Source organism: Sarcophilus harrisii, chromosome 2 (assembly GCF_902635505.1).
Source record: "Sarcophilus harrisii chromosome 2, mSarHar1.11, whole genome shotgun sequence".
In the NCBI taxonomy this organism is placed as follows: domain Eukaryota; kingdom Metazoa; phylum Chordata; class Mammalia; order Dasyuromorphia; family Dasyuridae; genus Sarcophilus; species Sarcophilus harrisii.
The window spans coordinates 3822549-3847764 of record NC_045427.1 but is presented as its reverse complement, the minus strand read 5'-3'; the positions used below and the strand labels follow the sequence as shown (position 1 = coordinate 3847764).

Sequence of the window (25216 nt, the reverse complement as noted above, 5' to 3'; positions counted from 1 at the left end):
AGTTTAATTTGACTCTGGGACATTTAATCTTACTCAATAGAACCAGGAGAACATCGTACACAGCAACAAGATAATATCATGATCAGTTCTGACAGAGATGACTCTTCAACAGTGAGGTGATTCAGGGCAATTCCAATGGTCTTGTGATGGAGAGAGCCATCTGCACCCAGAGAGAGGACAGTGGGAATTGCGTGTGAATCACAGCACAGTATTTTCACTCTTTTTGTTGTTGTTTGCTTATATTTTGTTTTCTTTCTCATTTTTTTCGATCTTTTTCTTGTGCAACATGATAAATGTGGAAACCTGTATAGAAGAATTGCACATGTTTAACATATATTAGATTACTTGCCATCTAGGGGAGAGGGTGAGAGAAAGGGAAGAAGAAAAAAACTGGGAACATAAGGTTTTGCAAGGGTGAAGGTTGAAAACTATCTTTGCATGTGTTTTGAAAATAAAAAGCTTCATATAAAAACATTTATATTCTAAAAAATAATTTCAACTTAAGAACTGCTTTGGCTCCATCCCATAAATTTTGGTTTGTTGTCTCATTGCTGTCATTCTCTTTAATGAAATTATTGGTTGTTCCTAAAAAAAATTAAAAGAAAAGAAAAGGAAGTAAAAGAAAAAGCTATTTAAATTTTTTTAAATCTTACTTAAGCCAGTCCCATATTCTAGCCTATGAGTTCATTTTGATTCAGTAGCTCATTAAAGATCTGCTACCAAACAGGTCAGGGAAGATAAAAAGACAAAAATGAAAATTGTTCCAGCCTTCATGGAACTTACATTTTGTAAGAACTTTTTGAATCCCCATATACTGTTGAGTAGTGTGTCCAGTTTTGTGTCTGTTTCAAAATTATTATTTTTTTTGTGTTATATCTTTTTTTTGGACAGAAAATCTCCATGTGAATCAGTGTCTTGGTGGACCACATTACACAATTTTTTGTGGACTTTCACATAGTCCAGGTCCAAGTACAGATACAAGGGGAGCTTGAAATGTTTCTTCTTTGAGTTCTTGGCCATTTACAAACCACCCCCTTCCCACAAGTGCAGTCTCCCTATTTTATGGCTACCTTATTGTATTATCTTCCCCCCTGAGACTAGACCATAAGCTCCTTGAGAGCAGAGACTGTCTCATTTGCTTGTAAATGTGTCCCTAGCCTTTAGAATAATACTTAGAATATGTTGAGCACTTTATTTTCTTTCATTTAGTTCATTCATTTCCTAATTCACATGCTCATACTATGATATACTTCTGCCTATTTCTCATAAGAATAGAAAAAGAGACTTTTCCAAATGGTTGCTAAAATCTAGGATTTTGCTGGGAATTGAGGTCTATTTCACTGGATTAAAAATTATAGATTGTTTCTCCTTCTTTTCATTTTTTCCTTCTGTTAAAAAAAAAAAAAACAGGAACTTTGCCCTCATTCAGTCCTGTAATTCTTGTCCCAGTCTTCAGAATCCTTCCAGGATCATTGATATTGCCTCCATGGACACATCTGCAAGTTCTTTTCACACTTGGGCCTGGGGCTTGAATCTCCCAAGAATAAGTGGAAGTCTCTTATTCTCCTTTCTTATTAGAGGTAGTTTAGTAACGGTAATTTAATAATAAACAACATGTGTCTTATTAGCAACTTTTTCTACTCTAAGAATGAGTTTTCTTGCCAGAAAAAAATTAAAAGGAAAAGGAAAAAAATAATCAAGTAGCTTGACCATCTCGCTTATCAGGTTATCATTATCCCCTCTACCTTGAGCAGTGGTCGCATCCCTCTTCTTTTTCCCTGGAGACAGTGCCAAAGATTCCTAACTAAACCCAACCTTTTTCATCATTCTTCCTTTTCTCTAGCAGCCTCAGTTTATTCTGAGCTTTATCAGAATTGTTAGGAAGATTGGTCCCTTTTAGTCCCTGCCTCTGTGACCATGGTTCTGCTTTAGAACAAAGGAAATCTCTCTCCCATGGAACAGACCTTCAACTACGTGAACAAGTGCATCCCTATTCCCCCCCCAATTTCTTTTTCATGTAATTGAAGGACTGACTAATAAAAGGAATAATGGACCGTCCCTTAAAGCAGATGCACGTATCCCTACCTACTTTCAATCCAATGATATTTGGGAGTTTTGCAGAGCTGACTTTTGTCCTTGATCTTCTAAGTGGCTGCAGAGCCAAAAGAACAGAAGATTCTGGAGGGGCTGAACTGGAACCGAGTGTGCAGAAACCATTATAAGAAATACAGATTCAAACAGATGATCTGCTTCTAGAACACCCTGAATAACATAAAGGCAGGAGGGGTGGATGAAAGCAGCTGGAGAGGACAGCAGCAGCAACAGAATGATGGCTAAGAGACCAGCCAGAGGCTTCTTTGTAAATGTCCCCAAGGAGACAAGAATAAAGGAGATCACAGATGGACAGAGGCATTTTGGTCTTGGTGGACCACATTACAGCATGTGAGAATGCAAGAAACAGGGAAGGAAGACAGAAAGGAGTGAATGACGCACAGGGGTAAATCAAGCACTAGCAATGAGGAAAACATGAGTGCCTGCAGGGGAATGGGTTAGCAAGTGGGAGAAGGGTAGGAATGAAGGAGAAAGAAAGGATGTGACATTGCTGAATGCACCTAGAAGTGATGAGATGTCTTGTGAAGGGCAAGGGGAAGCTTATGCAAGGGTAGCTTAGGGAATTTGATATTTGAAAATCATTTTTTTCCTCCCTTGGGTTGGAGTTGGGGACTGGAACTCCTGTAGCTAACTGGGAAATGGGAGAATGGGAAATATGGACCCAGGGAGGAAAGGTTAAGACAAATTGGGAGGGGGGGCACTGAGAGCAGCAAAATCAGGGATGTAGAAAGGGGACACTACCATGGGGCAGTGCTCTCCAACAACTGCAAAAATTAGCTTTATTCTGGGATAAGACACAATAGAAAGGGGAAAAATCTGTGGGGCAAACTCCACCAGGAAATGATAGAAACTTCTGAGAGGATATAGCCTAGGATATTTTGGAAGTTTTGATTATGTAAAGAACACAGAGAAAAGAGAGAGACTAGCTAAGTATAGGGGTTATGTACTACACAATGAATATATATATATAGAGAGAGGAAATTTCTTATGGTAAAGAGCACAAAAATGAAATTTTAAAAATATAATAAACAGGATTAGTTGAAAGGGAGGAGAGGAAAGGGAATTTATTTGACTAACAGAAAAAAAAATAGTGGAAGGGGAAAGAATTCTATAACCGAATAAAAGTCAAAGAAAAAGGAACTAATAAACAAAAGTCCAAAGAGAAAAGGATAACAAAAGAGAAGGAGATCAGAGGAAAGAGAAAGCAAACCAGTAGGAATAGGGCCGTGTTAAAAAAAAAAATTAAAGCAAAATAGCTGAAGAAACATTATTTACTCAGAAGAAAAAAAAAAGTAACTTGAAAAAGTAGATGAATGACAGAGGAAACTATATTTTTAATTCTCATAGTTTTAAGTGTGAATGGATTAAACACCCCCCCCAAAAAAAAGTGGAAAAGGGTAGCAATGAATAAGAAAACAAAATCCTACAATCTCTTCTTTACAAGAAACACATTAAAAACGGGGAAAAAAGACAAGCATAATATAAAATGGAGGATGTGGAAAATTACTATGTATCAAGTCAATCTAAAAGAAAATTGTCATCATTCTATCTGACAAAGAAAAATTTTAAAAGTTAAATGGACAAGCAAGGAAACTGCATTATGCTAAAAGGAAGCAAAGATAATAAACCAAACCGGTATTATATACTGCAAATGGCTTAGCAACCAAATTCATAAAAGAAACGTCACAAGAAGAAGCAGTAACACAACAGTAACAGCAGACTTCAATATCCCTTTTCCATTTTGAATAAGTCTAAAAGAAAGATAAACAAAAGGGGAAATATGGAACTGAAAAAATTGATGGAGAATGTAAAATTAAATAACTGATGTCATCTAAATGGAACTGATATTTGTATACATACACACATTTCTAAACATGACATAGAACTTTTCAAAAAACCAACAAGGTACTAGGATATGGAGATATTGCAAATAAATGTAAAAAAGCATAAATAGTTAATAGATCATTTACAGACTATGGTAAAATAAAAATAGTATGTTTTTTTCTATAGGCTAAAGGACAACAAAGATAAAGACCCAAATTAAAATTTTAAAATGAAATCTCAAGGAATGAATGAATCATAGAAACAATAACTATGAAAATAATGAAACAATATTCCAGAATTTCTAGGATGAAGCTAAAGTAGTCCTTGGTAAAAACTATATGCTAACAAACATACATTAAAAGGGGAGATTAATGAACTAAATACTAAATATGTATTTTAATTGGAATGCTAATATATAAGCAAAATGAAAATAAGCACAAAAGAGGAGACATTAAAAATTAGAGGGGAAATAGATAACCTGGAACAAAAATAACCCATAGAAATGATAAATAAAATTAAAAGCTGTTTTTTTAAAAGACTAATCAAATGAATAAACTTCATTAATCTGGTTAAATAGCAAAAAAATGTTCAAATTAAAAGAGCAAATGAGCAGATGAAATCACAAGAAAATCAGAAGATATAAGAAAAGGATAATCAGAACATATTGCTATTTATACACTAGCAAAAATCAGAACACAAAAGAAATAAATGAATACCTTCAAACTGTGATATAATGAAATTATCAGAAAACCAGGTAGATATCTTAAATAACTCAATTTCAGAAAAGGAAATAAATCTAATTGTAAGGAACTACCAAAGCAAAAACAAACAAGTTTCTGGTCCTGGTGGATTCACAGGAGAATTCTCTAAAACTTTTAAAGAAAAAGTAGTAGCCATACTTTTCAAATTATTCTTTAAAAAAATGAGAAAACACCCTACCAAAATCCTTAATTATAGCTTTTTATTTACAAGATATATGCATGGATAATTTTTCAGCATTGACAATTGCAAAACCTTTTGTTCAAATTTTTCCCCTCCTTCCCTCACTCCCTCCCCCAGATGGCAGGTAGACCAATACATGTTAAATATGTTAAAGTATGTGTTAAATATAATATATTTATACATATCCATAGTTATTTTGCCGTACAAGAAGAATCGGACTTTGAAATGATGTACAACTAACCTGTAAAGGAATACAGGTGGACAAAATAGAGGGATTGGGAATGCTATGTAGTGGTTCACACTCATTTCCCATAGTTCTTTCGCTGGGTGTAGCTGGTTCTATTCATTATTGAACAAATGGAACCGATTTGGTTCATATCTCATTGTTGAAGAGAGCCATGTCCATCAGAATTGATCATCATATAGTATTGTTGTTGAAGTATATAGTGATCTCCTGGTTCTGCTCATTTCACTCAGCGTTAGTTCATGTAAGTATCTCCAGACCTTTCTGAAATCATCCTGCTGGTCATTTCTTACAGAACAATAATATTCCATAATATTCATATACCACAATTTATTCAGCCATTCTCCAACTGATGGGCATCCACTCTGTTTCCAGTTTCTGGCCACTACAAAAAGAGCTGCCACAAATATTTGTGCACATACAGGTCCCTTTCCCTTCTTTATGATCTCTTTGGGATATAAGCCTAGTAGTAACACTGCTGGATCAAAGGGTACACACAGTTTGATAACTGTTTGAACATAGTTCCAAATCGCTCTCCAGAATGGCTGGATGTATTCACAATTCCACCAACAATGTAGTAGTGTCCCTGTTTTCCCACATCCCCTCCAACATTCAGCATTATCTTTTCCTGTCATCCTAGCCAATCTGACAGGTGTATAGTGGTATCTCAGAGTTGTCTTAATTTGCATTTCTCTGATTAATAATGACTTGGACCATCTTTTCATCAAAAATAGTTTCTAGAACTAGTTTCAATTTTAGAAATAGTTTCTAGAACTAGTTTCAATTCTAGAACTAGTTTCAATTTCTTCGTCTGAAAATTGTCTATTCATATCCTTTGACCATTTATCAATTAGAGAATAGCTTGATTTCTTATAAATTAGAGTCAATTCTCTATATATTTTGGAAACAAGGCCTTTATCAGAACCTTTGACTGTAAAAATGTTTTCCTAGTTTATTGCTTCCCTTCTATTCTTGTCTGCATTAGTTTTGATTGTATAAAAGCTTTTCAATTTGATATAATCAACATTTTCTATTTTGTGATCAATAATGACCTCTAGTTCTTCTTTGGTCACAAATTCCTTTCTCCCTCACAGGTCTGAGAGGTAAACTATCCTATGTTCTTCTAATTTATTTATAATCTCATTCTTTATGCCTAGATCATGAACTCATTTTGACCTTATCTTGATGTACAGTATTAAGTGAGGGTCAATGCCTAGTTTCTGCCATATTACTTTCCAATTTTCCAAGCAGTTTTTGTCAAATGGTAAATTCTCGTCCCAAAAGCTAGGATCTTTACCAAAATCCTTTTACAAGGCAAATATAATCTTAACACTTCAAATGGGAAAGATGGAACATGAAAAGTATGTTAATGTCATTAATTAACGTTGATTCAAAAAATTTAATCAAAAATCTTATCAAACACTAGAGTGATTTATACAAATAATCATTCAATATGACCAGGTGAGATTCATACCAGAGATGTAAGTGTGGTTCAACATTGGGAAACAATAAACATAATTAATTATATTTAAAGCTCAAATATACAAAATCATAAGATGATCTCAATAGATGCAGAAAAGTTTTTCACAAAATACAACATTGTTATTATGTTAAAAAAAAAACCCTGCAAAATACAGGTAGAGACAGACTTCTCTCCCCCCACGACCTTTTTTTAAAAATACCACATAAAACATTTATTTAAAACCAAAAGCAAGCATCATGTGCAATGAGGATATACTAGAACCTTTCCCAATAAATATAGAAGTAAAGCAAAGATGTTCAATCTCCTCACTATTATTTGATCTAGTTCTGAAAATGTTAACAATAGTAATAAGAAAAGAAGAAACCAAAGTCATAAAGATAGGTTAAAAAAAGATAACCATTTCTATTTGCTGATGAGATGAAAGCTTACTTGGAAAACCCTAGGGAATCAGCAAATGTTTTGAGATAATTAATAGCATAAGCAAAGCTGCAGGCTACAAAATAAACCCTCAAAATCATGTTTATACAATAATTTTATATCACAATAACAAAACATAGGAAGCAATAATAAGGAAATCCCATTCCCCCAAAAAACTACAAAATGCATGGAATATCTGGAGATTAACTTATTAAAGCACACAAAAGACTTTTCAATTAAAAAGTGCTCCTTAAAGAAATAAAGAACAAATAGAATAGCTAGAAGACTGTTCAATGCTCATGCTTAAGCTGTGCCAATATAATAAAAATAACAATGCTACCAAAATTAATTTATTCTTTTAACCCTCAAATTACTAAGAGCATATATTATCAAACTTGATGAATTAATAACAAATTCATTTGGGAAAAAATCTAAAATATCAAGGGAACTGATGAATAGAAGCAGGAAAAAAGACTTCAAGCTATATTGCTTGAAAAGCAGAAGTCATCAGAACCATAGAATATTTACTTAAAAAAAAAACAGATAGATGAATGGAGCAGACCAGATAAGGGAGATTCACAAACAGCAAGGCTCAATAACCTAGAGTTTGATAAAATGGAAAACATTAATAACCTAAGAAAAATTCTCTATTTGATTAAAAACTGCTCAGAGAATTGGAAATCAGTTCAGTAAAAAATAGGTTTAGGCCAGCTTCTTACACCTTATTACACAACACATTCTAAATAGACATAGCTGTGGGTAAAAGATACATGTTTAACTACACAACAAATAGAGATAAATATAAATGAAAAAACAGATAATTTTGATTGTCCAAAATTGAAAAAATTCTGCACAATCAAAATGAAGACACTTGTGATAAAAAAGGGAAGGACTTGAATGGGAAAAATCTTTATATCTCTGAGCCTCAGTTTCCTCATCTGCATGATGAACATAAGCATGTCTATTCTACCTATCTCCCAGGGATATTTGGAGTTCACATGATCTAACAGATATAAAGTGCTTTACAAACATCCAAGTGATTACTCAGTGACATTGAATCAGCTTGTGCTCCATGTCTGCACATGGTGCTACCTGTGAATACAGATCAGTCAGGTAGGCTGGTTATTGTTTTTTGTTCTTGAAGAAAACAACAATGACATCACTATGTTAGAACTCAAGTTACAGCGTGTCCAACTGTGACCGATCAAATCAATGCGAGCTCAGAATGCTGTGACACAGGTTGGACACAAAGAGTCCCTGTGAACTTGGGGGAGCTTCTCTAATTTTACACATCTCCTGTTTCTTTGGGGCTAATTCTGCTTTGCTCCTAGAACTCCAACCCCTTCTCTGATGAGAGCCCGCCAGGCTGGGCAGTCCTGGGCCAGGGGCTCCCATGTCATATAATTGATTCTCAAATTCTTAAGAGAGACCTTGAGAGTGTCCTTGTATCCTTTTCCTGACTCCCTTGGGGGAAGCTCTCGCTCTTTGTGAATTCTCCATAAAATAAATTTTTTTTTTTGGCAAGTATACATTTGGCTTTCAAACAATGTGGCCAGCCCAGTGGATTTGCTGTCTCTTCGGTGGAGTTGGGATGCTGGTTATTAGGACAAAATTAGCACAAGCAGCAGAGAAGCGATCCCTACTTTGTTGTATCTCAGCTTCGGAGGCTGCATTGAGTGTCCAATCATCGGCAAACAAAGTACATACTCATTCTTATTTGGCTCCCTGCCTATCTGCCATCCCCCCACTCCCAGCTGCCTTGTCTCTTCAGACCAGAGCGACCCAGCCCTCAAACACTTACCCCTTCCACCTCCAGAAGTCTCATCCCTCCCCCTTAGGAAGTGCCTCACATGGACTGCCATGTCTAGGCCCGTTCCCATCATTTTTCATGTTACTCCCAGGCTGTATTCTCACCAGCCCCCTTGGCCATGTATGTGTCCTTTATCGACTTCCCACCCCCTGCTGCCCTTCCCAATTCTGGAATCAATAGTGTCTTTCTTTGGAGCTCTCAGCTCCTGTGTCAGTTTTGGGGGAGGAAAAAAGGAGGTTCCTTCCCCCTCTATATCCTGCCCTTAGGGTGTTCCCAGTTTTATAAAGCCTGTGTCAATCTAATTCCTCATGATTTCACTCACTTTCCTGACAACTTTAAAAACTAAAATCCTCCTTGAGTCCCATCGCCCTAAATATGAGACTGTCTGAGTTTTTGCATTTGCTTCTCCAGTACTTAGTACAGTCCTTGGCACGCAATAAGAATTTAATAGATGCATCTTTCTTCCTTAACTCATGTTGACGGCCAATTGTGCAAAACAAAGCTATTTTCCAACAAAGCAAAAGCTTCCCGATATTTTCTCTGATTTTTCTTTCCAAAGAAACATACATTATAATTATTATAGTGGTCCCCAAACCCTCCAGTGGTGGGATCCCAATGAGTCACAGATATGAGTCACAGATATGAGAGCCACACGGTCAGCATCTGTGCTGTTCTGGGGTCACAAAAGATGCAGCTGGAGGTGGAGGATGGTGAGAGCAGAAGTCCCAGATACCTCCCGCCCCCAGCTGCTTTCATGGTGGCAGGAAGAGACTGGCTCTCAGAGAAGCAGCAGGAGCTTGTGCCCAAGCCACAGAGCTGGCAGGCGCTGGTGCCCTGCCCTGAGCCGGGTCTCTGACTCCAGCCTATGCCCTGGCTCCTTCCCTTCCCCAAGGCTGCCTCAGGGCTCCTGGAGTTCGGCTTGGGAGTGATGGAGGCAGGTGGTCAGGGAAGAGTGGTTCTTCCTGGGGTATACACAGTAACCCATCCTCTCCACTCCTTCAGGATTCAGCCCCAGAGCTCTTAGCCTGCTCTGAGACTTCCCAGAGAATCCACGGCACAATGAATCTTGGGATTCTTCTGGTAAACACATACTCCAAAATCAGGATATATTGTTCATCTGCTGGGGCTCTCAGGGTAGCTCAGAGAAAACATGGGATTAGTTCGAAGCACTTAAAGAGCAAGCACGGGCCAAGTTCCCAAAGAAGCAGATCAAGGCGTGGTATAAAAAAAGATGGAGACCAAAGCTGCCTCCTTTCGGGAAGCTTATGGCCAATCAGCTGTTCCTAGCCAGGAACTAACTTACCAAGAAAAAAAAAAAAAGAGGTTAACTTAAAATTCCCAGGAAGACACAGCTCCGGGGGCAGTGATCCTCTGGGAAGCTGGGGGACAGGGGCTCCCTGAAGCCAGGGCTCAAGGCACGGCTGCCTTCCCGGGGCTGAGACTCCTCCAGTAGCCCGAGCACAGCTGTCCTGGGCGAGAATGGCTGATACAGCTAGACCCAGAATGGGAAAAGGGGGGCGGGGAAGCTACATAGAGCACCCCCCAGGATAGGTTGTCCCAGGGTCCTCATCTCTGAGAGTACGGATGACCAGAGTCTCAGAGCTAGAAGGAACCTTGTAGAGAGAGTACAGAGAAAGAGCTCTCTCGGTCTCTCTCCTTCTGTCCCCCTCTCTCTGTCTCTTATTTTCTCCCTTCTCTCTCTCCTCTTTCTTTTTTCATTGTCTCTCTCTTCTCTTTTCTGTCTCTCTCTCTGTGTCTCCTTCCTCCTCCTTCTCTCCCTCCTCCTCCTCCTTGTTCTTTCTCTTTCCTTTCTGTCTCCTTTCTCTCTCCCCCTCTCTCCTCCTTATGTCCCTGTCTCTCTCTCTTCTTTTTCTTTCTGCATTTTTCTTCCCTTTTCTCCCTCCTTTCTCTTCTCTTCTGTTTCCTCCTCCTTGTTCTTCTCTTTCCTTTCTGCCCTTTCTCTCCTCTCTCCTCCTTATGTCCTGTCTCTCTCTCTCTTTTCTTCTTTCTCATTTTCTTCCTTTCTCCTCCTTCTCTTCTCTTGTTCCTCCTCCTTGTTCTTTCTCTTTCCTTCTGTCTCCTTTCTCTCCCCTCTCTCTCCTTATGTCCCTGTCTCTCTCTCTTTTCTTTCTGCATTTTCTTCCCTTTTCTCCCTCCTTTTCTTCTCTTTGTTTCCTCCTCCTTGTTCTTTCTCTTCCTTTCTGTCCTTTCTCTCTCCCCCTCTCTCCTCCTTATGTCCCTGTCTCTCTCTCTTCTTTTCTTTCTGCATTTTCTTCCTTTTCTCCCTCCTTTCTCTTCTCTTTCTGTTTCCTCCTCCTTGTTCTTTCTCTTTCCTTTCTGTCTCCTTTCTCTCTCCCCCTCTCTCCTCCTTATGTCCCTGTCTCTCTCTCTTCTTTTTCTTTCTGCATTTTTCTTCCCTTTTCTCCCTCCTTTCTCTTCTCTTTGTTTCCTCCTCCTTGTTCTTTCTCTTTCCTTTCTGTCTCCTTTCTCTCTCCCCTCTCCTCCCTTTTGTCCTGTCTCTCTCTCTCTTCTTTTCTTTCTGCATTTTTCTTCCTTTTCTCCTCCTTTCTTTCTCTTTGTTTCCTCCTCCTTGTTTTTCTCTTTCCTTTCTGTCTCCTTTCTCCTCCCCCTCCTTATGTCCCTGTTCTCTCTCTTTCTTTTCTTTGCATTTTCTTCCCTTTCTCCCTCCTTTCTTTCTCTTGTTTCCTCCTCCTTGTTCTTTCTCTTTCCTTTCTGTCTCCTTCTCTCCCTCCTCCTTATGTCCCTGTCTCTCTCTCTTCTTTTTCTTTCTGCATTTTTCTTCCCTTTTCTCCCTCCTTTCTCTTCTCTTTGTTTCCTCCTCCTTGTTCTTTCTCTTTCCTTTCTGTCTCCTTTCTCTCTCCCCCTCTCTCCTCCTTTGTCCCTGCTCTCTCTCTCTTTTCTTTCTGCATTTTTCTTCCCTTTTCTCCCTCCTTTCTCTTCTCTTTGTTTCCTCCTCCTTGTTCTTTCTCTTTCCTTTCTGTCTCCTTTCTCTCTCCCCCTCTCTCCTCCTTATGTCCCTGTCTCTCTCTCTTCTTTTTCTTTCTGCATTTTTCTTCCCTTTTCTCCCTCCTTTCTCTTCTCTTTGTTTCCTCCTCCTTGTTCTTTCTCTTTCCTTTCTGTCTCCTTTCTCTCTCCCCCTCTCTCCTCCTTATGTCCCTGTCTCTCTCTCTCTCTTCTTTTTCTTTCTGCATTTTTCTTCCCTTTTCTCCCTCCTTTCTCTTCTCTTTGTTTCCTCCTCCTTGTTCTTTCTCTTTCCTTTCTGTCTCCTTTCTCTCTCCCCCTCTCTCCTCCTTATGTCCCTGTCTCTCTTCTTCTTTTTCTGCATTTTTCTTCCCTTTTCTCCCTCCTTTCTCTTCTCTTTCTGTTTCCTCCTCCTTGTTCTTTCTCTTTCCTTTCTGTCTCCTTTCTCTCTCCCCCTCTCTCCTCCTTATGTCCCTGTCTCTCTCTCTCTTCTTTTTCTTTCTGCATTTTTCTTCCCTTTTCTCCCTCCTTTCTCTTCTCTTTCTGTTTCCTCCTCCTTGTTCTTCTCTTTCCTTTCTGTCTCCTCTCTCCCCCTCTCCTCCTTATGTCCCTGTCTCTCTCTCTCTTCTTTTTCTTTCTGCATTTTTCTTCCCTTTTCTCCCTCCTTTCTCTTCTCTTTCTGTTTCCTCCTCCTTGTTCTTTCTCTTTCCTTTCTGTCTCCTTTCTCTCTCCCCCTCTCCCCTTATGTCCCTGTCTCTCTCTCTCTTTCTTTTCTTTCTGCATTTTCTTCCTTTTCTCCCTCCTTTCTTCTTCTTTTGTTTCCTCCTCCTTGTTCTTTCTCTTTCCTTTCTGTCCCTTTCTCTCTCCCCTCTCTCCTCCTATGTCCCTGTCTCTCTCTTCTTTCTTTCTGCATTTTCTTCCTTTTCTCCCTCCTTTCTCTTCTCTTTCTGTTCTCCTCCTTGTTCTTTCTCTTTCCTTTCTGTCTCCTTTCTCTCTCCCCCTCTCTCCTCCTTATGTCCCTGTCTCTCTCTTTCTTTTCTTTCTGCATTTTCTTCCCTTTTCTCCTCCTTTCTTCTCTTTGTTTCCTCCTCCTTGTTCTTTCTCTTTCCTTTCTGTCTCCTTTCTCTCTCCCCCTCTCTCCTCTTGTCCCTGTCTCTCTCTCTCTCTTCTTTTTCTTTCTGCATTTTTCTTCCCTTTTCTCCCTCCTTTCTCTTCTCTTTGTTTCCTCCTCCTTGTTCTTTCTCTTTCCTTTCTGTCTCCTTTCTCTCTCCCCCTCTCTCCTCCTTATGTCCCTGTCTCTCTCTCTTTTTTCTTCATTTTTCTTCCCTTTCTCCCTCCTTTCTCTTCTCTTTCTGTTCCTCCTCCTTGTTCTTTCTCTTTCCTTTCTGTCTCCTTTCTCTCTCCCCCTCTCTCCTCCTTATGTCCCTGTCTCTCTCTCTCTCTTTTCTTTCTGCATTTTCTCCCTTTTCCCCTCCTTTCTCTTCTCTTTGTTTCCTCCTCCTTGTTCTTTCTCTTTCCTTTCTGTCTCCTTTCTCTCTCCCCCTCTCTCCTCCTTATGTCCCTGTCTCTCTCTCTCTTCTTTTTCTTTCTGCATTTTTCTTCCCTTTTCTCCCTCCTTTCTCTTCTCTTTCTGTTTCCTCCTCCTTGTTCTTTCTCTTTCCTTTCTGTCTCCTTTCTCTCTCCCCCTCTCCTCCTTTGTCCTGTCTCTCTCTTCTCTTTTTCTTTCTGCATTTTTCTTCCCTTTTCTCCCTCCTTTCTCTTCTCTTTGTTTCCTCCTCCTTGTTCTTTCTCTTTCCTTTCTGTCTCCTTTCTCTCTCCCCCTCTCTCCTCCTTATGTCCCTGTCTCTCTCTCTTCTTTTTCTTTCTGCATTTTTCTTCCCTTTTCTCCCTCCTTTCTCTTCTCTTTCTGTTTCCTCCTCCTTGTTCTTTCTCTTTCCTTTCTGTCTCCTTTCTCTCTCCCCCTCTCTCCTCCTTATGTCCCTGTCTCTCTCTCTCTTCTTTTTCTTTCTGCATTTTTCTTCCCTTTTCTCCCTCCTTTCTCTTCTCTTTGTTTCCTCCTCCTTGTTCTTTCTCTTTCCTTTCTGTCTCCTTTCTCTCTCCCTCTCTTCCCTTCACGCCTGTCTATTTTCTCTCTCGTTTCTCTTCCTTCTCTCTCCTTTCTGTCTCTGTCTCTCTTCTCTCTCCCTGTGCATGTTTATCTCACATGTTCACACCTATAAGCGCGCGCGCACACACGTGTATCAGTGGTGGGGGAACCACAGAGTTTCGGTAGGACCCCCCCCCCCCCCCCCAGGCCCCAAGCAGAGGCGGCCCCAGGTCCGAGGCTCCGAGACTGAGCTGACGATGAGCCGCGGGAGCAGCGCCTCGGGCCCCACCCCTCCCTCCCGTCTCCCCGGCTGAGCCTCCGCGCCCGCTCTCCAAGTTGCGCTGAAGCGGCCCTTCCCGGATGCCTCGGCCTGCCGGACTAACGGGGGCCGGTGGGAACCGGGGTCTCGGGCCTCCTCCGGCGGGGGCTCCCAGCCTGGGCCCACCCCCCCCCCGAGTAGGAGCCGAGCCCGCGCCTTCCTAGGGAAGGTCCCGGCGGGTCAGAGGCTCCGAGGCCCAGGACGGCGCCCGCTTGGGACAGAGGCGCCCGCGGGAGGAGAGGGCGGGGCCGCGCTTCCCGGGCCTCGCTCCGGAGCACCGGGAGGTTCTGGAGGCCCCGCTCCCAAGGCCCCCTCCCCGCCTTTTGGAGCCCTCGGCCCCAACCCTCCCGGCTCTTGCGGTCAGGGTCTCCGGCCCCTGGAAGTCCCCTCCCGCCTTTAGCCCTCGCCTGCAGCCCCCTCCCGGGCTCTTGCTGGGTCAGGGTCTCCCGGGAGACGGGGCCGCGGCTGGGGGGGGGGGGGGGCTCGCGGAGCGGCGGCGCTCGGGGGGAGGCTCCTAAGCTGCTACTTTCGGTGACTCGGCCTTCGCGGGGGGAGGGCGGGAATCGGCTCATTGCTTCCAGATGCGAAGGCTGGACGGCACGGAGCGTCCTGGCGCGGAAACCGCGGAGGCCGGAGCGCGATGGGCCGCGACATATTGAAGTAATCTGGGAGGCAAGGCCCACCAACTTTCAGGAGATCTTAAAAACATAACACGCTTACAACGAGGTATTGGGTGTCCTCCGGAGGAGCCGGCCGCCTGCGCTGCGGGGAGAGCGGCGGGGGGCGGGGCGAGCGGCCGGAGAGGCGGGGCGAGCGGGCGGGGAGGCGGGGCAAGCGGCCGGGGAGGCGGGGCGAGCGGCCGGAAGGCGGGGAGAGCGTCCTGGGAGGCGGGGCGATCGGCCGGGGAGGCGGGGCGAGCGGCTGGGAGGCGGGGCGAGCGGCCGGGAGGCGGGAGAGCGGCGGGGAGGCGGGGAGAGCGGGCGGGAGGCGGGGAGCGCCTGGGAGGCGGGGCGAGGCTGGGAGGCAGGAGCGGCCGGAAGGCGAGAGCGGGCGGAGGCGGGGAGAGCGGGCGGGGAGGCGGGGCGAGCGGCGGGGGAGGCGGGGCGAGATGCGGGGAGGCGGGGCGAGCGGCCTGGGAGGCGGGGCGAGCTGCGGGGGAGGCGGAGTGAGCGTCCTGGGAGGCGGGGCTAGCTGCCGGGGAGGCGGGGCGAGCGTCCTGGGAGGAAGGGAGCGCCTGGGAGGCGGGAGAGGGAAGGCGGGCGACGGTGGGGAACTCACTGGCTTCGACAGCCGGGAGCTTCCGGCAAGGAGCGTGGAGACCGTCCCTGCCCTCGGAAGGCCCGGGGCTGTTTGTATTGGGGGGGGTCGATCCTGGCTCGGCGCCCAAATGAGCCCAAAGCTGCTTAATCAATCCGGCCCTAGGAGGGAATGAGGGCAGGAGCCCGGGCGGCGCAGGCCGCGGCTCGCCGCCAGAGGGCGCCCAAAGCCCGCATCGGAGCCCACGTTCGGCCCGCGGCTCGGTCTGGGTTCCCGGACCGTTCTCGGCCCGTTTCTCCCCCAGCCCCCGGCCGGACGGGCGCGGCCTCCGGCAAACCGAGCGCTCCCAGGACCAGACGGCCCGGCCCGGCCGCCCTCCCCGAGGTCGGGCCCTCCCCGAGGGGGAAGGACCAGCAGCCACCGCGACAAAGGCTGGTCAGGGAAGGGGGCGCCCAGGCCGGCGGGGGGGGGGGGAGGGGGGGACACCGGATTCTCCCAGAGCCCGGAGGGGGCCCGGAGCGGAGCGCGCAGGCTGCCGAGAGCCCTGTACAAATGGGAAACTGAGGCGGGGGAGATTCCCCTCCCCCGTGTTACAGCCCGGGCAGCCGCGGCGCGAGAAGAACGGCCAAAACCTCAGCCTCTCTGAGCGTCAAGCGCAGAGGAACATGCTGGTGTCAGACCCCTCCACGGCCCCCGGCCTCCGGCGCTCTCTGGTCAGTCAGACCCTGGGGTCCCGCGGCCCCCAGCGCTCCTGGTCAGTCAGACCCTGGGGTCCCACAGCCTCCAGCGCTCTCTGGTCAGTCAGACCCTGGGGGTCCCCCGGCCTCCGGCGCTCTCTGGTCAGTCAGACCCTGGGGGTCCCCGCGGCCCCCCCCCGGCGCTCTCTGGTCAGTCAGACCCTGGGGGTCCCCACGGCCTCCGGCGCTCTCTGGTCAGTCAGACCCTGGGGGTCCCCGCGGCCCCGGCGCTCTCTGGTCAGTCCAGACCCGGGGTCCCCCGGCCCCCCGGCCCCCGGCGCTCTCTGGTCAGTCAGACCCTGGGGGTCCCCACGGCCTCCGGCGCTCTCTGGTCAGTCAGACCCTGGGGGTCCCCGCGGCCCCCGGCGCTCTCTGGTCAGTCAGACCCTGGGGGTCCCCACGGCCTCCGGCGCTCTCTGGTCAGTCAGACCCTGGGGTCCGCGGCCCCGGCGCCTCTGGTCAGTCAGACCCCGGGGGTCCCCACGGCCCCCCCACGGCCCCGGCCCTCTGGTCAGTCAGACCCTGGGGGTCCCCACGGCCTCCGGCACTCTCTGGTCAGTCAGACCTTGGGGGTCCCCACGGCCTCCGGCGCTCTCTGGTCAGTCAGACCCTGGGGGTCCCCACGGCCTCCGGCGCTCTCTGGTCAGTCAGACCCTGGGGGTCCCCGCGGCCCCTCCGCCCCTCTCTGGTCAGACTCTGGGGTCTCTAACGCAGCCCCTTCATGGCAGAGAGAAGGAAAAGGAGCCGGGCCGGCCAGACCTGGATCAGGGCCCCGCTCCCCCGGCTCCAAGGCCAGTCATCTCCCTCCCCTCCTGAGGGCCCCTTGTTTTGAGGCTGTCCCTCCCTGCCCGAGGGGCCCCGCTCCGTGCCCGTTCTGTGCCAGTGTCCTCGCAGCTCTGCCAGCCCCGCTTCTGCGTTCCAAGGGCCCCTCACAGGCTGGGTTTAGGCTCACCCCTCCGTGCCTCAGTTTCCCATTTGGAAGAAGCCCACCCCAGGAATGACGGTCTGTGCTCTCTGTTCTAAGGCCTCTCTAGGATTAATAGAATCTGTTCCTAATTATTACTTTTTAAAAAACAATGTTTTAAATTTTAATTCCAGAGTGAGCCACCACCCCGGTCCCAAGGCGTTGGGGGCTCCTGCCAGGGGCCACTTAGCCCCTGCGCTCAGCACAGCGGGCGGAGGGCTGGCTTCTTCTTTCAAAGGCTGGGAACTGTTAAACTTGTATGTGGATTAAGATTTCTATTAACTTTTTCCCATCGATATAATTTCAGGATATTTAATCTCCACCAATCGTGGAAGGGAAAGGGGGGGTGGTGGTGGGAAGGAGGGAGGGGGCTGGGGTGGATTTGATGCAAAGCAGCCCCCTCGGAAAGCCGGCCAAGTTAGAAAGGAGAACGGTTCCGTCTCTGCCCAGTGTGACAGCTGAAATCTCTTTTGTTCCGAGGCAGGGACAGCCCTGAGCCTGCGGGGGAGGTGAGAGCCCCCCTTTCCAGTCCTGGGGGGCCGCCCGGGCCCCAGACTCGCCACCCTCGGCTTCTTGGTCAGCAGCCGCTTCTCTGCCCCTTTTCTTTCACTGTTTGGGCTAGAGAATGATCCAGGATGTGGCTGGAAGAAAGCGAGGGCAGGAGACTTTCTGGGATAATAGAAGTAAAATCCAAAAACATTTTCCTCCCTGCTGAGGGAGCCTGTCATTGATAATGGTTCCGAATCATCCCGTGTGGGAGGAGAGGGGGGGAGCCGCCTGTGTCAGGGAGGGCAAGGCCCGGCCATGTCCAAGGACACTGGGTGGGCTCGGCACCATGACTTCTGGAGCCAGAATAACTCAGAGCATTCACAGAGGGCCAGGGGGCTCTAAGAGAGGCTCTAAGCCAGGCGAGTACTCTTTTTTCTTTGGGGGGAAGGGGGGGTAGCTAGTTGGTGTAGTAGACAGAGCCCCAGCCCTGAAGTCAGGAGGACCCGAGTCCAAATCCAGCCTCAGACACTTAACACTTCCTAGCTGTGTGATCCAGAGCAAGTCACTTAACCCCAATTGCCTCAGCAAAAGTAAAATCTCTTTGGGATACAGGCCCAGTAGAAACACTGCTGGATCAAAGGGTTTGCACAACTTGATGGCCCTTTGGGCATAGTTCCAAAATGCTCTCCAGAATGACTGGATCAGTTCACAACTCCACCAACAATGTACCAGTGTCCTAGTTTTCCCACATCCTCTCTGACATTCATTATCTTTTCCCTGTCGTTTTAGCCAGTCTCAGAGGTGCGTAGTGCTACTTCAGAGCTGACAACAATATTAAAGAGTTGAGGATTACAAGGGTCTTCTAGCAGTGTGATACGATAGCTTAAAAGCCAGTGCTACCTCAGTCTTTGTTTTTGTTTGTTAGATTTTTCTTTCTCATGGTTTTCCCCTTTTGTCTGTTTTTTTCTTGTGCAAGGTGACAAATGTGGAAATGTTTAAAAAGATTGTACATGTTTTGCCTGTATCGGATTGCTTGCTGTTTTAGGGAGGAGGAAATTAAGAGAGAGATGTAGAAATCCAAATGATGGATGGATGATGGATGGATGGACAGATAAATGGATGGATGATACATAAAAAATAGGTGGATGACTAGATGGATAGATGGATGAATGATAGATGGATGGATGGATGACCAGTGGATAGATGATAGATGGATGGATGGATGGACAGATAAATGGATGGATGGATGGATGGATGATAGATGGATAGATATATTTATGGATAGATGGATAGATGGGTGAATAGATGGATAGATGGATGAACTGATGGATGAATAGATAAATGAATGAATGATGGATGGATGGTTGACCAATGGATAGATGATAGATGATAGATAGATAGATAGATGGACAGATAAATAGATGGATGGGTGATAGATGGATAGATAGATGGATGGAAGATAGATGGATAGATGAATTATGGTTAGATAAATGAATGGATAGATAGATTCATAGATGGATGGATAGGTGGACAGACAGATTGAGGAATGGCTATATGATGGGTAGACAGAAGTACCTTTGAAACTACCTCTTTCATCATATCTTATAGAATAACCTCAGCGACTAATTTCCTCATCTCTGGAAGGAGGTGGACTAGTTGGCCTCTGAGGCCATTTCCAGCTCTAATTCTATGGGTCTGAGGCAGGATATTCTTTTCTCAAATAGTTTTAGTGATAGGTTAAAAAGGATGAAGGAGCTGGAAGACGAAGCATATTGTGTGAATGAAGACTAGTTAAAGAAGGGGAAGGAAATGAGCATTTATTAAGCACCTACTATGTGCCAGGTACTGTTCTAAGAACTTTACAAATATCTCATCTGATGCTCACAGAACCCCGGGAGGTCAGTGTTGATATTATCCTCATTTTATATTTGAGAAACTGAGACAGAGAGCAGCAGTGAAGGGACTCGGGAAGAATCTGAAGTTGGATTTGAACTCATCTCTTCCTGACCCCAGGCCTAGTGTTCTGCCCATCATAATGTCTGTCAGGAGACAGGCGGTGGCCATCAGGTGAGAAATAGCTAAATTATGGTATGTGAATGGAAGGTGATATTATTTCTCCATAAGAAATGATGAAGGGGAGAACGTTTCCAAGAAACCTGGGAAGGTTTATGTGAACTGAGCCCGACAAGAGTAACAACAGTAGGGAAAGAAAAAACGTTTTAAAAAATTGGAGAATGACTCGAGAGGGGGCAGGAGGCTGAGGCTGCGGCTGCTCCTTGGGAGGCGATGGGAGCAACTCCTCACGCTTTGGGGCCTTCTGGTATCGTGCACAGCAGAGCCTGGTCTCCTAGTTCTGGCCTCCTAGGGACAGAGAGAACTCTGGTCCTTCTGCATCTTCATCTTCCTCCCCTTTTCTTCTCCAGACTAAACAACCTTCAATCAAGTGTTTTAAAATCCCGTTGTGAATAAACATGGAGGAATAATCCCATTAGATGAGGATGCTGACCGGGGAGATACATTCTCATTATGGTTAGTTCACTTATATGTATCATGCACACACCATTTTTGGAGCAAACCCATGACCGTGAAGGGAACTCTCTGACGGAAGCGCCTTCTCCCAAGGCAGGTCTCTTCTCCATAAGCACCTTCCAGCCCTCAGAGGTGTCAGAGACACGGACTGATGCTGGCTTGGAGGACTTTCCCAGGGCCAGCCAGTATGTCCTGCACAGGCTCGAGCCCTTTCCTCTTAAATGAAAGGTCATAAAACGCTGAGACTTGTGGGAGTCCTCCTGGAGAAGCTGGCCCTAAGCTAGAGTAGCCCTCTGATGTTCCCACTGCCCTAGTGAGGGACTGAAGGGGGAGGCGCACAGTAGGGTCACACAAGTGACAGGGACAGCATCTACACTGTGCCATCCCTGCTCCCTTGGGTGGGATCGACTCCAAGCTCCCCCATTCATGGTCCGGCCTCAGTGTGCCTCCCTGGATCTTCTCGTGTACGCCACAGTCCAATCAAACCCGCCTCCGCGTGTCTCCACGCCTAGCATCCATTTCCTATCTCCGGCTCTTTGCACAGGCTGTCCCTCATGCCTGGTCCCCCTTCCCTCTTCCCCACCACCTATTTGAAATCAGCTTTCCTGAAGCTTCTGAGAGCTTCCCCCACACTAGGAGAACGGAAGCTCCCCGAGGGCAGAGGCCTCTTGTGTTTGTCTTTCCCTGGCGCCCCAGCAGAGCCTGACACTTAACAGGGACCATCAGTTCTATGACATGAGAGATACAAAACTGTTCGATAGAAACTCTAGGGACTATGGGGAAAATGGAGGTGGGGCATAAATTTAGAAATGGCAGGGACACAAAGGAAAAGACAGGAGCGAAATAACGGGAACAGTAGCCGTTCCGTACATTTAGGTGGCGCCAGGAGTTAAAGAAGGCTGGGTTTGAAATCAGGAAGACCCGAGTTCAAATGCAGCCTCAGACATTCACTGGCCGGAGATCCTGCACTACTCATTTCACATCCGTTTGTCTCAATCTCCTCAACTGTAAAATGGGTGTTATGATAACATTTATCTCCCAGAATGGTTGGAAGGATCAGATAAGTAAATTTCTTACAATACCTGCTACGAAATAAACACTATATAAATGTTAGCTATTATTGTTATTCAAGCTTCTTATTGTTATTATATGCTTTAAAATACTGTGGCAGCCTCCAGAGTCTCCAGCTGTTGCTTGGTGGTTGCCATGGGACTGGGCGAGCAAAGTCAGTGGCCGTGGATAAGTCTGACGACCTCCCAGCTGTATAGACCAAAGGGGAGCCTTGGCAGCGCGAGGCCCATGGCAGCAGGCAGAGGGACGTGCAGGAGGATGGTGCACTAGGCCTCTGGCCACCTATCGCACCAGAAGATACACAAGAAATCTGGTTCTTGACCTGGATAAAGAACAGACATTTGCTGGTGGGAGTGAGTGTCAGAAGGGTGGAGGCTTGTGGGCCATTGCAAGGCAGTCTCCTGCGGGCTCTTTCTCTCACATGAAACTGCACATCAGCTAATGTGGAAGTTCCCGTTATGCTCAGGCTGCTCCCGAATACATCAAGTGTTGGAACAAATTTGCATTTTCAATATAAGCATTAGAAGTGACTGTATTCACTAAGTGAGTGTTGCATTCATGACTCTTCTGCACCTTTTTGTCCACAAATTATCCCGAGGATGCTCCAGGTGCTGAAGACCATTGTCAGCCCCTGGGCAGTAGCTTGGGCTTCGGGGCTCTGGCCCAGGACGCTCCCTGTGTCCCAAATCTTAGCCAGCCCGACGCTTACCTGAGCACCAAGCGCCTGCTGATGGGCTGTGAGATCAGGGAAGAATTGTACACACCGTTTCTCTCTTTCCTAAGAGTCACAATATATTAGTGCCCCAAATGGTCACATGGTTCAGTCCTCTCATTGTACAGAAGAGGCAACTGAGTCTTTGGGAGGGGAAGTGATTGGTCCAGAATCAAGCAAATAGAAGGAAGCAGAGCCAAGATTCCCAACCAAGTCACTCAGCATGCAGTTCCGGCTTTCTTCCTGTCTCTATCTCTATAGCTCTGCCTCTGCCTAGGTCTTTGTCTATCTCTATCTCTGTCTCTGTCTCCTTTTGTCTGTCTGTCTCTTGTTTCCCTCTGTCTCCTTGTCTCTATTTCTCTGTGTCTGTCTCCCTCTCTGTCTCCTTCTCTCTTCCTCTCTGTCCCTCCCTTCTACCCAAAGCTGCCTCTCTAACTTGGTCCATTTGCCTCAAGCTCCAGTGGCTTTTCCTTTTCCGTTTCTGGCAGGCCTCTTCCCAAACTTTCACTCAGCCAGTTCGGAGCCCATTTCTACAAACAGATACATAATATGCAGGGCCTGGGAATCCACAAACAGTAAGAGCTTGGGACCTTGTAGTTGGGAGAGCCCCAGGATGGATCGGAACCCTGTCCTCTCCTGGCCCTCTGATTGCTGTTATTGCTTCCTGGGCACCTGTCTGGCTTGAGAACATGCCAACGGATCAAGAGAGCTGTCCTCGGGCCAGTGTTCAAATCCATGTTTTCCCAGGGTGACCTCTCTCGGACTCCGCTTCCTTATCCAAACATCATAAACTAGAAGTTTCATCAGAGTGTGAGCTGGATCGGTCAGATCAGAGAGGTCATCAAATTAGACTCCCTGGATTTACTGAGACCTTGACAAACCAAGTAACCCTACCAAGATCACGCAGCTACTACAGAATCTGGTTATTATTCCCCATATTATTCTACCTCCCAATTTTGGATTGAATTACCATCAAATTAGTCATTTACAAAAGCCAGACTGAGTGTCAGAGCTAAAAGGGACCTGGGAAATCTTCTAGCCCCAGCCTTTGATTTTACAGATGAGGAAATTGAGGTTCATGGAGAAAAGAGTTGGCCAACATGACCCACCTACCCCTACAGCCTTGGATTGTAGCTCATTCTTCTTTCCATCCCACGTGGTTGCCTCCTCTGCTCCAGGATCAAGTTGGAGAGCTTGGGAAAGAACTCCTGGTTCTCAAGGCTAATGCTCCAGGTGTGGATCTCAGTGTAGGGAGGAGTATTCAATAGTGGGGTCTCCAGATGAGGACTTGGAGCTGGAGGGTGCAGGACTGAGGTTCTGTTAGGTTTGCAAAGCCTCATGGGTACTAGCCAAGGCTCTCATCTTTTAGGGCAGAATAAAGACATTTGCTCAGGGACCCATACTCAGGTAGGAGCACTTTCCACTGGAGGCCCAATCAAGATACTGTCATTTATTTGTTGGAAATGAATACTTCTCTCTTTGTATTCATCAGACATTAGCCTTCTAAGCTAGGAACTCGACCGACTGAGGTTTAGGGAAAGCTTCCCTTCAATCCACTGAAATTAAGAACTGTTCTAAAAGTCACCCCCATCATTCCATACCTGGATTACCACACCAACGGGTGCTGACCCCTTGCTTCCATCTCTGCTGCCTCTTCTCCATCTTCCTTGTACAAACTGAGGTCAGGTTAAGCTTTCTGGAGAACTACTATGGGCCCATGTCACTCTTGCCTGCAAATCTTTAACAAGTTCCCCACTAACTTTCTCCTCATACATTTCCCCTGATTTTTGTGCATGACCCATTTTAAGTTCCAAGAGCAGAAAGAAAAAAAGGAAGTGAATTTACACCCTGAGGCTGAGAAGACCCTTCCCCAGGTGTTCCCCACCTCATACACATAGCAAATTAACAAACAGATATTTACTAAGCACCTAGTATATACCAGGCACTGGGCTAAGCCCGAGGGATACACAGAGAGGCAACAATACTCCCTGGCTTCAGGAGCTTATATTCTAGTATCAGACAACACACAAGTATAGAGCAAACTTCATACAGAATAAATAGGAAATAATTAATGGAGGGAAGACACTAGAACTTAGAGGAAGCCTTCCTGGAGAAGGCAGTAAAGCTTAATGGACGTAAAAGATATTTCCTGTATATTCCCCTAGAAAAGGGTCAGAGTTGGGGAGGAGAGAAGATGGTGACCAGGAATCAGTCTCATTGAGGAAGAGGGAGTGGTGACCTAGGGGTCTGGAGACTGTGGCTGCCAGGATTCTGATTGGCTGCTGATGAGACCTCAAAAGAAGCGAGGCCAGTGAGAGAAGGAGGAAGGAAGGGGAAACCTGGAAGGGATATTGGGGAGCCTTGGTCTCGACCAGTGAGCCCAGGAGAGGGAGCAAAGGGGCAGCCAGTCCTGGGACAGTGGCCAGGGAGGGAAGGGTATCATTGCAGGTGGGGGGAGAGTCAGGTTTCAGTAAGAGCTGGGGTGTGGGAGGGGGAGAATAGATTTGAAATGAAGGGAAGTTTGTGGGCTAAGACATTACAGAGGTCCCCATGGAAGGGCCTGGGAGGAGTTAGGATGAAACTGGGGGTTGGGAGGGTTGAGGGGGAAGGGAATGTTTACAAATAGGAGTTCAGAAGCACTGAGATGTGGAGGGGATGACCGGGTATGAGAACATTCATCCTTGAGTGCAGGGAGCCATCCACCTACCCTCCAAGGACAAGAATAACAGGAGAAACACACACACACATACACACACAGCCTCAGCTCCCCTCACCAAATCCGACCTTTCAGAGTTAATCCCAGCCTCCCCTCTGTGAAGCTTTCCCAGTTGTTCCAGCCGTCCTTGAACTCCCCTCACCAGGTCCTTCATCTCACTCTTCCCCCAGGTCATCTGCCCTCATGAGAGCTCCAAGTGTTTGCCTTGCACAGCCCTGAATGATCACGGGAAAGTGGAGTCTCCAAGGATGGCTGGAGACCTGAGGGTTTCATTTTCAGTGTATTCCCACCTCCCCAATCAGCAAACACAGGGTCACAGGGTTTAATTGATTATTTGATTGATTGTATGGATTTAAGGGATGGCAAAGACGTTAATATTAAAGACTAACCTCCAGTGTGGCGGCTGAATGCTTTTTTCCCTGTGGAGAATCAGTTGTTAAGCACTTGGAAGTGGCCCCTGGTTTCCTGGGACAGCAGGTGGGCGGCCTGCACGTTGCTCTGGTCCCGTGGGGTGGACAAAGG

General features: G+C 46.3%; 1 long non-coding RNA gene across 2 annotated transcripts; it reads left to right on the top strand.

Moving 5' to 3' along the window:
* Positions 1-19118: 19118 nt before the first annotated feature.
* LOC116421213 lies at positions 19119-22018 on the top strand. Of its 2 annotated transcripts, XR_004231508.1 has the most exons (4): positions 19119-19508; positions 19600-19733; positions 20090-20195; positions 21072-22018. It is a non-coding gene; the product is annotated as an uncharacterized LOC116421213 (long non-coding RNA). The 2 variants fall into 2 exon arrangements; XR_004231507.1 differs by having other exon boundaries at positions 20090-22018.
* Positions 22019-25216: the final 3198 nt, after the last annotated feature.